Source organism: Sorex araneus, chromosome 4, assembly GCF_027595985.1.
Source record: "Sorex araneus isolate mSorAra2 chromosome 4, mSorAra2.pri, whole genome shotgun sequence".
NCBI lineage: Eukaryota > Metazoa > Chordata > Mammalia > Eulipotyphla > Soricidae > Sorex > Sorex araneus.
Window position 1 is genome coordinate 174,058,150 of NC_073305.1, and position 16,058 is coordinate 174,074,207.

Below are 16,058 nucleotides of genomic sequence, written 5' to 3' on the forward strand. Positions count from 1 at the left end.
TGCTTTTGTTTTTAAAATTACATGTTCCTGATACTGCACAAGGTAATCATTTCTTAAAATAAGTTTACCTCCTGTTTTTCTCAAATTTTATATTTAAATTCACTCAGTAAGCTAATAAAGCATATGGAGAAATAATGAAAACACATAATTAGCACCTAATATTAAGTCTGAGCATTGGTAGAATAAGTTTGAATACATAATATGGATAGGATTATTATACCAAGTTATTTCTGAACTTGGCATTTAGAATTTTGTTATCTTTCGATTATTTCACTTCTTCCTCTAATAACATATATCACTGTTTTGATATATTAACTTCTCTAAATATCATGTCATTACCATTGCCGGTCTGACATGGCTATCAGCCAGATTGCGTCATTTGAACATGTTATATATTGTGTTTTATATGTTAATTGACTATAAAAATGTAACAAGATTTAGTTCAAATAAATTAATTAAGTGTATCTTAGGTAGAACTTTTTATAGCTATTTCTGCCAGTTTTGAATAGCAAATTAAAAGTATACATGTATATTTAATTTCAGTTATACAGATGTGTGTATGTATGTACATATATATATATACATATACACACAAAAATAAGACAGAAAGACCCTCCAAATCCTTTCTTCTCTCAAAACTCAAAAATGGTTCAACATTTTCAAATAAAAAGTGCTCTTTTGCCCTTACAATGTGCAGCTTAAATGTGCAGGGCTTTATAACCCTAGTTATTACTTTGTTTTTCTCAGTAAGATTGAAATGCAGAGTGAAAATTTATAACATCAGGAGTCCTGATAAAATGAAAATTTTTACCTTTATGTAAGCTAATTTAGGTTTTGAGTCTTTGGTTTTACTATAAAATATACAAGAATTTTTAAAGAATTACACATTACTTTTCTAAAGTTACATTCATTACTTCATATCAGGAATGTTGCTTTTATAAAAAATAAATTGAACTTTTGTAGGCAGTAGTAATACCTGGAACTACTTTGTTGCAGGAGCTAAAAGTCAGTCATGCATATTACTGAGACTCTATCAGTAAAAAGTAGGCTAAAATTCAGAAAGCTATCCCTTTATTACTTACTTATAATGTTTATTTATATTTTTTGCTACATGTTTATTTAAAAATTGTTAATACTCATTTTTGCCAACTTCTGTGTATCAGTTTTCTTACTGTTTGCTCAGTTGTAACATGTCTTCAGGTCTGTTAACTTGTTGTAGAAAAAATAATTATTTTTCCTCTTCCAACACATGCAAGTTCTGCTCATTTATATTACTCAAAATAAAAAAAGATGGGGTGAGCTTAACATGAATTTCTAGAGCACAAGGGGACCAGACCACAGAATTAAAACCACAGAAAGTAGTATTGAGCACCTGCAGGAGTAATTCTTCAGTTCAGGGCCAAGAGTAACCCCTGAAATTGCCTGGTGTGGCCAAAGAAGAAGCTATCAGATAAATGCATAAGGAAGTATTTAAATGCAATGTTGAATATCAAAATTAATATAGTTAAATTAGTATAGTTTTTAGAAAATGCTATTTTTATAGGAGAAGAAAAGTATAAAAATGAGCAGAAGTTCAAATGATACCCTCATGAATTTCCACATGAATTGTGGAAATGTAATCTAAACACATTAACCTTAATAATGCATATAGACAAAGAGAAACTTTGTTGGAAAACTTTGAAATCTTATGTGATTGCAGAAGATAAGATAATCAGTATCAAAGTCCTGTTAAAAATATCCTGAGAAAATATGAGCATAAGCTTTGCCTATTCAGTTTATTTTTTAAAAAAAAGGTGTTTACCTGTAATTTAAAAAAAAATTTTTTTGTTATGATTTAGCATGGAGTTAATTTTGCTATCTATAGCAAGTTTATTCTGCTGTCTTGCTATCACAGAATTCATATTGCTTCACTGTTCGAATATTTTTGTACCTCATCCAAAATGAACAGTACTCTAGAAAATTGACTTATTTCTCTAAAATTGACATATTCTCTAGAGAAAAACAAAAGGTAGGTATTTCATATGTTTGTATAAACTTAGTAATTAGCTGTGTTCAAACAGGATATTCTGAGAACAATTTTGGAACTTTTTTGTGAGTGTTCACAGAAGTTATTACAACAGAGATCAGCATTTTGAATGAGTAAAATATGTCTTCCATTTTTTACTTATAGGTACAACTCATTGGCCTGTTTTTATGTTGAAAATGCTAGATATTTTTATACTCATACTTAGAAGTAACATATGAAATATGTTGAATAAAATAATTATTAGTAAAATGTGTATCATCACTCAGATATCACGTATTCATGATGACAGTAAGAATTTTAAATATATGTCTCTCACTGAAGAGATCGTACAGAGGAGTTAGGCTCTCGCCTTGCATATGGCCGACCCAGGTTTGATCTCTGGGATACCATATGGTCCCCCAGTCTTCACCAGGAGTGATTCCTGTGTGTGGAGCCAGGAGTAACCCTTGACCACCATTGGGGTGTGACCCAAAAACAAACAAAAAAAATTTAGTTAAAAGATACATATTTTCACACAAAAAACAATCCAGTGAGTGCAAAGAGGATACAAAGATAAATCAGATGGAGCCCAACTTTTATCGTTTAATGGAAAAGATCATTTTTGTGTGAATGTAAAAAATACAAGCTCTTAGATGGTTAACATCATCCAAAGAAAGTTTCTGGTTATGGGAATTTAAAGTCAGGAAGGTGATTTGTAACAAAGAATATTATGAAAAATATATATAATTTTGTGCTGTAAAGATGTATTTGTTGATAAAATACACCTGATAGAACAGTATACTTAAGTTTTCTCAAAACACCTGAACCCCCAAATTTTTATGGGAACCTGGGTCTATAGGTATATAGCTAACATTTATGGGTAGCAAATTTTTTAAAATTTGCAAACAAACTTATTTTTAAGTTATCTGACCTGTGTTGAGTTGCAACCCACATTTGAAGAACTCTGTAGAATACAGCTTAGAATCGCATTTGTAATAGAATAGTCACATTAGAAATTAAAGAATTAGTATATAAGTAGGAAACTGGAAACTGTACAAAAATCTCAATCCTATGAAATATTATTAAAGAATTCTAAAAGTGTAGTCATTATAATTCATCATAACCATGTTTATATTATGTATCATGTAACTAATTATGTTTTATAGTCTATGACTAATATAATTTAATTATGAAATAAAATGTTAAGTAAACTTATTGTAAATCACAGCCAAAATAATAGTTAACAGTTTCTGTCATTGAATTTAAATATTTAAGCACATCTCAAAGATAAGTATTATCCGTAGAATTTCAAGTCTTATATAGAATATAAATATATCTCAAAACTATTAAATTTATACTTGCTCTTAAACACTGTATCTCAGAAGTTAACTCTAAAAAATTTTATGGTACAATATTTTTTCAGAATTACTAGATAAATCTATTTGATAATTCATTTAATGTCTACATAAAAATCAGATAAAGAAGTTTTCTAACATGATTTCTTAATTGGCTGTGATTTTAGGAAAAATGGTACTAGAGTGATTGTGTATATGCACACATATGTTATGGATTGGTCTCTCTTTGAAAGATGATTGTTATTCTTATAGGAATTGTTTATAAGAATTTTTCTTAGCTGTTTAGATGACATTTTCTGTGTGACCAGTGGTGTAGGAACTTGTTTCAGTTACCAGATTACCGTGTTTGTGCTTTCCCTGTAACAGCTCTGTGTTTGTGACTGACCGTGTGTCTGTTCCTTTCATTGTCTTTATTTGTGTAGGTTCTTCATCACCACACAATTCAGATGATGAACAAAAAATGAATAATTTTATAGAAAAGGGTATAGTATATTTACTTTAAAATATTTTCTTTAATTTATGTTCAATTTAGTTTTTGACTAGATTTTGACATTTTATATCAAAATATTATTTTCAGTGAAGACCAAAAGCAGAAAGTTTTCCAAGATGGTAGCCAGTGATATAGGTAGGAAATAGAAATTTCTATTTTGTCTCTAATCCTTGCTCTATGCAATGCTAACTCCACACCAGAAAATTATCTAATGCATTGCATTTTGTATATATTAATTTTTTGTCCTTTGCTAAGCAATAATCTCTTGGGCTGTGTTTCTTCTACACGCATCGGGGCAATCATTATTAAAGATTGGTTAAATTGGGGTTGCAGCTCTTCCTATGACTTACAGTGGGACTTTTTCTACTACTTTGTATTTTTGCTTCCTTTCAAAAATAAAACAAGGTTCAATTTATGCCATAAGTAGTTCAATTTTATGTTTTCGGGTTCTTCTTTAAAATTTGTTTTGGAGATTTTAACGGGGTGAGGGACCACATCTGGCAATGCTTGGGGGCTCCTCCCAGTTTGGTACTCAGGTATTGTGCCCATAAATGCAGACCAGGTGCCACCGCTGATTGAGTCTGGGCCTCTTGCATGCAAAACAGTCACTCAGTCTGCTGGGCTAGCTCTCTCATCCCAGTTCCCAAGTTTGAACCTGCCTTTTTTCATCATAGGTTATTTCTTCTTTTTTTTTTTTGTTCTTTTTTTTTAAATTATTATTCTTATGTTCAGCATCCCAGTGATTTAAGGAAATCTATCATTTTCTACAAGATTGGCTCTTTATTCTGTAATCTACACACCCCATGGGTTAAATGGCTTTTTTTTTAAAAAAAAGGACCTCCTCCCCAGTGTTAAAGTAAGTGAATGAAGAGTATTTTTAACTAATGATTTTTATTTATTGGTTTTATAAAGTGCTTCCCAAACATGCTTAAAATTCTCAGACTAGGTTGGCATAAATAATATTTCTCACACTTTGGAATTGTAATCAGACTAGGACTTTTTGATTTAAAAAAAAGTTTATATTCAGAGATTTATAAAACCTCAAAAAATACCACTTTACTGAAAGAATGAATTTAATTATTTTTTTATAAATTCAAGTCACTTTTATTTGAACTAAAACTTGCTGTTACATAGTTGTTATTTACTGCAAATTCCTCATGACATGTACCTGGCTATTATAAATTGGAAGAATTTTTAGGCCTCTGAAATTATTTTAACATTTTTAATTTTTTAACTGATAAGTTTAATATACGATTAAACTTCAAATATTTTAGAAGCACCATTCATTTTTTTTTTTCGCATGTTGTAAATTGAACCCTGTTTAGTCATATTAATGTTGGCTGTTAGTGCCTCTGGTCACTTGTTAAATATGGTGTTTTATTCTTGGGCAAAGGGCTTTTTATTTATGGAGAATCAATCATTTCCATCTCTGTATCTGTGGGGTATTAAGTTAATCAGTTGGTAATAGTTAAATTACCTTAATTGTGTACTAGTATTTTACAATACTAGTTAATTTTACAATCCGTTAATAGTATAATCTGTTTTAATAGTTGTTTAAAGGTTATTCTACTATCATAGGATATAAAATCGTAGGAGGGACTTTCTACTTGAGTAAACTAATGAACTTTAAAAAATGTAATTCAAAGTGTTATCTTGCTGGCAATAGTTATCTTGATAACTATTTTTGAAATAATTTTTATCTGATTTTTAGTCGTGGGGTTTTGTTTGCTTTGTTAAATGTATTTACTAGCTTACTGAATTTATCTGTTTTGAGTAAAATATATAGCTTGAAATATTTAAACTCGGTTTTTTGAAAGAGAAATTTATTATGACTGGGAATATTGTTTAATAACACTCACTTTGTGTTATTGTAAAGGTTTTGTTTGTTTTGTCATGCAAGTTTCTATTATTATTTTTAGAAAAGCGTTAACTTTTATTCAGCTGTTAAACTTATACACAGTTATACATAATTGTTTTTTTCTTCAGGAACCATTGTTGTAACTCCTATAGTATATGCTTATTAACGTACATAGATATGTATTGTTTATTTTCAGTTAGAATTTTTCAGTGCTTTTTTTTTTTAAATTCCAGCATATATTCTGAGATTTATATCCTGGGATTTAAATGACAGATTTATACGGCAGAAAGTTTCACTTTCTCAATTTTTTATTCATTCAGAAAGAAAATGAAGACAATATTTATTTTTTATTATTTTAATTATAACTTAACATGGGTACAATAGGGTTAATATCTGTGGTATTGTTGGACAACGTTATGCACCAAGGTACCCAAGACTGTCCGTGACTGTCCTTATGTTCCTTGTCATCCACTCCTCTCCTCTTCCCCCAACTGCTTGGTAATATCAGTGTCATTATTCAGAATAAGGGTTTCCACTCACCATTGTTCACTACTATCCATTCCCTTGTTTTGTTTCTCCATATACCACAGATGAAATCATTGACTGTTTCTCCTCCTCTGGCTAATTTTGCTTACCATTAATACCCTCCAGTTCCAACCAAATCCAGAGAACTATGAAATTTCATCTTCTTGTAGATGCATAGTTTTCCATTGTAAAAATACATGATAGTTTCTGTAACTATTCATCTCTCCTTCCACTTCTGTCTGTTGTACTAAGTGCTGCAGTGAACAGAAGAGTGTATGCATCCTTTTGAATTAGTATTTTGTGGTTAGATGTCAAAAAAATAAGACTCACTTTAAGACTGCCCCATTTGGGACATAAATTTTTTGCTGTATAAAAATAATAAAAAAGACATTCGCTTAGCTCCCTATGTTAATTCCTAGCTTTATAATAGGCACTGTATCATTGTTCTCCTGTTGTTCATGGATTTGCTTGAGTGGGCACCAGTATCATCTCCATTGTGAGACTTGCAGTTACTGTTATTGGCATATGGGATACGCCACAGGCAGCTTGCCAGGCTCTGCCATGCGGGCGGGCTGGAGCGATAGCACAAGGGGTAGGGCGTTTGCCTTGCATGTGGCCAACCAGGGTTGGATTCCTCCATCTCTCTCGGAGAGCCCGGCAAGCTACCGAGAGTTTTATAAGAAGATGTAGCATAAAATGTATTAGTAAAACACAGAGAATATCAATGAGACATTGAAAGGAACTTATAGTTCTTTGTCTTTAAAGCCGTCTCTTTCAAGGCTGACATTTTTCATATTGAATGCTCACTGTCACTGTCATCCCATTGCTCATCAATTTGCTCGAGCGCGCACCAGTAATGTCTCCATTGTGAGACTTGTTACTGTTTTTGGCATATGGAATACACTACGGGTAGCTTGCCAGGCTCTGCCCTGCGGGCGGGATACTCTCAGTAGCTTGCCGGACTCTCCGAGAGGGGCACAGAATGCTCATGTTCTCAAAATTACTAGCAGTTTTAATCCTGTTTTCCCTTAGCTAGTAAGCCTGCAGTGATGTTATTGATAGGTTCCTTGTGGTGGCTGGAGACTGTGGTGGTGGACAGGGGAATTATTAAACTTGGGCTTTCATATGCAAAGCCTGTGCTTCAGCCCTTTGAGCTAGCCTCCTGCCCGCCTCTTTGAGCATTCTAAGCTGTCTGTTCCCAATATCTAATAACTAACCTCGTTCTGAAGCTCCTGAAGCTTCCAAAGAGGATTCTTCTCCCTCTGAAATCAGTAATAGCTTCATCTTAGACGCATAAGTGGTGCCCTAACACGGAAGGACATAAGAAATATCCCTGCTGGACGGATGATCTCACTTCTCTGTGGTATACAGGGGAACAGAACAAAGCAACCCAAAGTTTCTAAGGGATAACAAATCCTACACCTTGGACTGCAGAACTGAAGTGACTCCGCACTGGGAAATGAGTGGCAGGGGACTGAGATATGAACTAGCAGTAAGGACAGTGGTGAGGCATCATCAATGTGAATGATATTGTCACCACATTACCTAAACTGGGTTTTGCAATGCGTAAAAAGAAAGCATCAGCCTGTGAAAGAAACTGAATAAGGCTGAAGGCTGGCTTGCCTCTGAAACATTATTCCTTAAATTCCCCAGTTCTTTGATGTGAACTGCTGCAGGCACATAGGCTGCCAGAGCCCTCTTACCACCGAGGGCATGTGCTGCCTGAGCAGAAGTGTCGCCTGTGTACGTGTGTGCCAGCCCATGCACTTGTTGCCCATGTGCATTGGCACCTCCATCTCCCCTCTTGAGGTGTGTGCTTTCTTGCCTTCTGCTGGGGCTCGGGGATGCGTCCTGGGGTTCCCTCTGCACTCTGGAGACGTCCTGCTTCCCTCTCGAGCACACCACTCCCTCGCCTTCCCCCATCTCTCTTGCCTCTCTTGCTTCTTGTGCTCCCTCTCGAGTGCTCTCTCCCCTTTCTCAGGTTCTCTAAATAAAACCTGCTTTTACTTCAAAAAGAAAAAGAAAGAAATTTAACTGCTTTGATTGGTGTCACATTAGAACAGGGCTGATGTCCGTTAACCAATCACATTTGAACAGTCAAGCCTAAGCCTAGCCTGGAAAATCAGTCCCCGCCATTCGTTCCTTTCATTGTTCAACAGTACAATCAAGATAACAGTCATCTTTTTTCCTAAAGTAGTTTGCAGTTGCAACACTCTAGGCAGTGTGCCAGCCCTTTATAAATGTGTTTTTCTTATTAAATGCACTTAAATAATGTCGGTGAACCGGTTACTTTAGCTCCGTTTTACAAATGAGGAGACTGCGTTTAAATAATATCTCTTACGGATTACATAGCAAGCAAATGACTGAGCTAGAATTTATATCCAGGTGGTCTGACTAGTTTATCATTTTCCCCACCGTATTTCAAAGATCAGTAACTTTCATTTTATAGTTTTCATAATTCCTTTCAAAAATGATATTAAGTATGATTTTGTCTGCTCATAAAATTCTGGTAAAGCTTTTTATTATTTTAATTGTGTGTTAAAGTAGTCTGCAAACTTGTATCTTTTAACAGCAAAACATAGTGAAGGTTTTCATAGCTCTATGGAAAAATCATGGTCCAGATACAGGATTGTTTGATAGATTTTGAAACTAAATGTTGTCCATCTTTTCAAAAAATTATTTTATTCTACTTCATGCTGAATTCCTAGCTGGATAAAATATTCTACAACTTCATGCATGTCCCAATTTTAAATATTATTTTTATGTAGAAGTAACAATTAATAAATTGATTATGGGAAATTATGAGAGATATATAATAATATCGGAAGTTTAAGTATAAACATTCAAAAGTATGGTGGTTATGAGTGCTCTTCCAAGTCATAGAAATAATTGCTCTATGTAATAGATATCTCATTGTTCTAGGCACTTTATATTTTTCATATGGAATTTGTTAATACAGGTCCTTTTCCATTTGTCAGAGTTTAAGTTTGCAGTTACTTAATGGTTAACTATCTTTTTATAGTAAAACCTAAAGTGACTTTGGAAGTGTGTTTCAATTAGAATAGTTTGTCCATTAATTTAAGTGCAATTCTTTAGTTCTGATAGATGAGTCATATTCATTTTCTTCATATGTGACCCCCAAGTTTCTTATTTTAAGTTAAAGTGTTCTAAGACAGCTTCCATCTATTCTACTATTATATTCTAAATCACCAATGCACTAGATCATACAATTTTAAGGCAACTCAAACGCGCTAACTTTCAAGTGGAGAAATTGAGCCTTGGGGAGATTAAGTTTTGTTATCAGAGTAATGGTTCATGGTGATGACCTAACCATAGGACCAAAATCTCTGCTGTATTTCAGTAGCATATTGTGCTCTCGTGTTCTGTAGTATCTTTTCATTGTATTGTATTCCCAGTTTTTTTTTATAAGATGAAACATAAATTCTTAGAGTTCCATTTGGATTTGCACATAATATGTATGAAAAGGTATGTATGACATTAAATAGAATTTTGAATTAGAAAGTCATTCTAAGTCATTATAAAACTTCGTGTTATAAGAAGTAGAGACTTCCGGTTTTTATTTCCCAACATTCTGTCCCGCATATGACTCTGATATGGCTCTAATATTTGTAGTAGCTTGTCTTTATGTGTAATCTACACTATGGCTGTTGAAAGAAGCTCATCTGAAAGAGAAGATGAGTCAAGTGTGCAGTAACACATTTTAAGGTAATTTTGAAGTTTTATTATCCTATATGGGGCAAGAACTGAATTTTAGTCTAGTCTTTAAAACCATTATAAAAGCCTGAGTTTCTCCAATCAATTCTCTTTCTTTTTTAGGGTGACTCAAATGAAGAATAAGAAATATTGTATATTCAGTGTTTAATTCTATTTCTGAATGTATTTTGCATTAAATTTCCTAATAAAGTCTGCTCAGCAGTCCGTGTTTTCTATCACAACACTTTATATTTATCTTTAAAGAATGATACGATTATATTAGAAGGATATACAGTGATCTTTCTAAAAATTACTTGCTGCTTTTTTCCTATAATAAAAAACATTAGTCCAAACTAGAGTTACATTATTGAAATCATTTCTTTTACAACTGTTTTTAGAACGGCACTAAATTTATCCGTTTCTGCTGTGATTTTTCTTGTATTTGCCAAGGCTGCCATCATAGAATCTTTTATTTTGAATTCTCCTGGGGGGGTGCTACACCCGGCGCTGCCGAGGGCGTACTCCTTACTCTCAGGAATCGTTCTTGCTGCAGCTCAGAGGACTTTATGGGTTTCCAGGGCTGGACCCTCCTCTGCCATGTGTGAGACTAGCATCCTACCTGCTGTACGATCGCTCTGCTCCACGTAATAGACTGGACAGGTTACACAACAGAAATTGATTTTGTCTAGAGTAGTTCTGGACACTAGAATTCCCGAGCAATGGTGTTGTGGAACTGCTTGTCATTCTCTTTTCTTTTACCTGTAGATGGCTACATTCTCACTACGTCCTCTCGTCTCTCTCTTTTTTATTTTTTTCCAGGCACGTGTATCCTGGTATGTTTATGCTTCCGTATGTCCTTTCTTCTCTTTAAGGACTAGTCTGACTGGTTTTATTTATTTATTTTGGGAGGGGTTTGAGGAGGGGGAGGTGAGGGAAGCTGGGTCACAGCCAGCAATGCTCAGGGGTTACTCCTGGCTCTGTACTCAGGAATTACTCCTGGTGGTGATCAGGGGACCATATGGGATGCTGGGCATCAAACCCTGGTTGGCCACAGGCAGGGCAAACACCCTACCTACTGTACTATCATTCTGGCCCTCAGAATGCGTTTAACCCATCCTGATGGCTCCATTTCTTAATTTAATCACTTCATTGAAGTTCTATCTTCAAATAGTTGCTTCTGAAGTTGTGGGGCTTAGAACTTTAGCTTAGATTATTGTATGGAACAAGTTTGTAGCACTTACTATTTGGGTAATGTCACAGCTCTTGTGCCATAGACTTTGTACCAAAATCTCTTTTTTGAGATTTGGCATAGTTATGATAACAGAAACCATGCTTTTCTTTTTTTTTTTAATGGATTTAGGGAAAGAGGTTGAGATAGAAAAAATATTGAAGATAAAAGCTCCAAAAGCTCAAGAATGAAAAGACCTTGTTATACCCAGGTCTACACCAGCCTATTAGTATTCTATTTGGAGATCACCTCCATTTTAGCTGATGTATATGTGTACTGTGGGTATTTCCATATGGTGTCCTTTCTTAATAATAGAGCCATAATAATTTTATTTGTCCTCTTTTTCTCTTTATTGAATTTTATTTGTATAGAAATGTAGCTGCTTTTAGAGGACTTAATTTTGTTTGCACATTTATTTATCCCTTGCTGTTTATACTGAGCACATGTAAGTGCTAGACATTTAAATAGACATCGTGTCTGTGACATATTTTACAATATAAGTTCTACTTCTAAACCTGTGGAATTTATGTTTGAGCATGAGAGACAGATACTGATAATTTTGTCTTTAAAGGATATTAAACTGATGTTTATTTCTTGGTCTCATGTTTCTAATTTGTATATCCTAGAATATGATTTTTGATGTTTTACTTTTCACTGTTTATATTTAATGTACATATTTTTTTGCATTATTCTTTCAGAAAGGGGACATTGTATACCTGCAGGTTCTGAGAAAAGGAATAGTCACTTTATTGTAATTATTAAACCTCAGTATAGACAAAGGATTAAGTTGGGTTATTTTGAAATCTTCATACTGTGATAATCATAAGTCTTTCCTCTTTATTGATATGTTTTCTACAAAAGTCACATTCTAAAAGTCATAAGTTATGCTGGTGTTTTTTTTCCTTTTACCTTTAGGAAATTTTACTTGGAAAATTGAGAAGTGGAACAGAGTGGGGAAGAAAAATATTTTTTTAAAAAAATTATTAAAAATGTTGAGCTGGAAGATAGTACAGCAGTCTGGCCTCTTGCCTAGCATGCTCTCAGCCCAGGTTCTGTCACTGCTGCCACATGGTCCCCAAGCCCCACTTGGGCTGACCTGGAGGCTTCCAGAGTGGTCTGGGCAGTTTCCAGCCTAGAGACCTGAGCATCTCCGCATCCTCAGGCCCTTGTGTTGAACTGCCTGTCCATTTGGCCAAGAATTGCTAGCGGGGCCCCACTGAGCACTTTTGGAAACACTGCCCCTCCATCCACCCCCCCCCACAAAAAAAATTTGCAAAGCTCTAATTTTGAAGCAATAGTAATTTTCAAGGACTGGAGCTATAGCACAGCAGGTAGGGTGTTTGCCTTGCATGCGGCCAACCCGGGTTCGATTCCTCCATCCCTCTTGGAGAGCCCAGCAAGCTACTGAGAGTATCCCGCCCACATGGCAGAGCCTGGCAAGCTCCTCCATGGTGTATTCGATATGCCAAGAACAGTAACAAGTCTCACAATGGAGACGTTACTGTTGCCCGCTCGAGCAAATCGATGAGCAACGGGACAACAGTGCTACAGTGCAGTAATTTTCGTAATAATAGTCTCCATTTTTAATAAGCATGTAAAAGGTTCAGTGATGCTAAAACTGTAACTATGGTATGTCTTTGCTCTGAGATTTGCTTCTCCTAAATAATGTACATCGCTGCTTAGCATTGAAGATGCCATTGCAAGTACTATTGCTATATAGCAACTTAATTATTCCTACAAACCAAAATTAGCTCTTTGCTGCTTTGCTCAGCCAGTATAAGATCTCAAGCCACAAGAAGGGTGAACGGGCACAGAATAAACAGTGTGCTGAGATGTATCCCTGAGGCTAGTTGTCTTCAAAGGGAAGACATTCTGGTTGGTTCTGCTGTGGACAAGAGCACAGAACTAGTTTATAATCTCTAGTGAGAATGGATTTTGATGCAGAGAGGATTTTGAGTGCAAGGGACAAGAGTTGAAGACTACACAGTTGAAGAGGAGAAAAATCAAACAGTTTTTCCTTGGAGAATTCACCTAAATAATATATTTCAGTTTAAAAGCCTCACTGGAAGTGAATAATTTCAAAATATTCTCAAGTTTCTTTATATGTGTCATAAAATCATCTGACACAGGGACCAGAGAAATTGTGCAGGGAGCAGGGCATTTGCCTTGCATGTGGCTGACCCAGTTTTGATCCCCAGCATCCTTTATGGCCCTACAAGCGCCACCAGGATTATTCCCTAATGCAGTGGAAGGAGTAAATCCTGTGCATTGTCAAGTGTGGCCCCTAAACAACAAAAAATCATTTGACGAGATATTTGGCTGAACATATGCTTCCAGATCTTCTCAGAACTAAAAATAAAAGTATCAGAAAATGCTGGGTGTAGTATATAACTGCCTCATTATGATTTTTAACACCATGCCAAGTATAAGCCAGGATGCTTGACTAAAAGTTTCTTCAGAGGTGGAAATGCCTCTTGGGGGCATCAGGTAAACTTAAAAAATAAGTTTATTCTCCAGAAGTGTGACAGAAGTAGAAAGATAAAAATGTGTGCCTAAGTTTCAACTTCAGTCTTTGGACTTGGACCTTTACCCCCCACCAAAAGTAAGACTTGTTAAGCTCCCAACGAATCCAATGATTCTACTTCTTGGCATCTCCCCCTCAAACACAGAAAGATTTATTCATGCCTGTGTTCTTTGCAGTACTTGGAATAATAGTTAGGATACAGAAAGAACACAAATGTCCAATGTTAGATGAATGGATAATAAAGTTGTGTTACACCGCGCGTGCACGCACACACACACACACTTGAATATTGTGCAAAAGAAAAGCCGAAATGCAGTTCACTGAAACTTGAAACTGGAGGATATGTTAAGTGAAATAAATCAGAATGAAGACAAACCTTGCATGATCTCAGTTATCTGTGGTATATAGCGTAACAAAGCAAGTGAGTAAATAGTATAAATGGATGACAATGGTTCTGATTATAAAACAGATTATCAAGCAGTGGAAGAAGTGGAGGGAGGAGGGAATGATCGTTGCATACCAAGCGCTGCAGTGAGTGCAGGCATACATTTATCTTTGGTGCCATGAGGACACTGGCCTAGAGGTGATGACAGAAGGACAGGGGTGAAGGGACAGAGGAGCTTTGGCGGTGGTGAAGCACAGTGACTTTGTACATTAAAACTATAAACATTAACACTCCTCGTAATTATATTACCTAAAAACTAAAATACACATTAAAAAGATGAAACTGGTCAAAAGTATGTTTGAGATACGTCTTTCTAGTTAATTGAGCAACTGAAGGCAATTCAGGACTGTCATCGTTAGGGAAAGGAAAAATAGTTGTGGGTGCACAACAAAATTTGTCTCTTATGAAGGTTGATAGTATGCCATCTAGATATGAATTAGTTTAGGAGCAGTGGTTACCAGAACTTTGATCAGAAAGTTATGAGACACGTCAAATAAGACAGTAAAAGGTGAGAAATGAGAATACATTATTAAAAATTAGTAATGTTTAATTAGTGTAAACCTCTCAAAATGATCTAGACATTGAAATTAGCAGAAAAGGATATTAAAGCAACTGCTAGAATCAATGATTGGGGAGGAGATGCTGGGGGAGATCATTAGTGAACAGATAGAGAATATCAGATAATGTCAAAACTTTGTAAATTTGAATAGTTAAAGCTCAGTGACTAATGATAAACTCATTGAATTGGTTTCATATCACTGGATAGAAACTATAGAAGGAGTTTAAAAGTGTGGAGGTAGATAAATATCAAGAATTTAAACTCTTTCCCCTTCTTGTTCTCCTGCCAGTTTTTCTCCTATCTTCCCATAGGTAAGCACCCTTGAACAATAGCCAAGTTCCATTAAAAGGTAATAATGGGTTCAGATTACTCAGTCATGGTTAATACAGTAATAGAATGGAACAACTTGAATTTTGGAGAAAAATGCTTGTGAGCTGGGATTCCTATATATCACCAAATTTTCATGTGTGTATTTTGTTTTCAACCGGAAAGGTTTTTGTAAAATGCTATTGCTTCTATACTTTTCTTCTAAGGGCCCTAGGAGTCAGTAAAGTTGTACTTGCAGTGATTGCTTACTATGGAACTCTCTTCTAAGATATAATCTAAAATACGTGTTTATGTGTATATTTATTTCTCTACATATTTTGAAGAACACTTTATTAACAGTGAGTGTTACTCTTTACAGTCCAAACTCTTTAAAATGTAGTCGTAACAGTTGGAGTTAGAAAGTGCTTGCTTTAATAGTGCTAAAGAACAATATATAAGTAATATTAAATTCAGCACAACTGTTTAAACAAAGCTAGACTTTAAAATGTGAGTGGCAGGAAGCAGGTTATTCTAATTCCGTGGAGCAAGCTAGCTCCTGGAAGTCTGAAAACTTATCTGTGCCTTTGGGGAAATGGATGGTCAGGTGAACAACCCCCTTCTCTATGTGCAACAGTTTTCTATACTCATCAAAACTTTTAGCTCCTTCTCTCCTTAATTTAGCTATAATAAACACAGATTAAGAAAGGTTAATCTTTTAATCCTTGTCAGTTTTCTATTTGAGGAGATTGTCCAAATGTCATAGCACTGTGGTATAAATCTCTTTTTATTCTTGAACACTGAATTGATTGGATTGAAGATCAGAAAGTGTCTCAGGAAGAGATAATCGACGTTGTTAGTCATTTTGTGACATTTATGTAAAGTTATTGTAGTACCTAAATATTTATTGTAGACAGTTTTGACCTTTCAGTGTTAAATGTTAATAACATGTTGAAATTAGAGAAAGGGAAAAAATGTTCAAACTGGTAAGCTATGGCTTATATTTAGCTCTGGTCAATATTAAGGCAGGGGTCAGAGCAAGAGTACTGAGT

The 16,058-nt window shown here is 34.9% G+C and overlaps 1 protein-coding gene across 4 annotated transcripts in view; it reads left to right on the forward strand.

Moving 5' to 3' along the window:
* The window catches only part of STXBP5 (syntaxin binding protein 5), a 189,587-nt gene that overhangs the window by 131,672 nt on the left and 41,857 nt on the right, over window positions 1–16,058 (forward strand). The gene's annotated exons all lie outside the window — the stretch shown is intronic.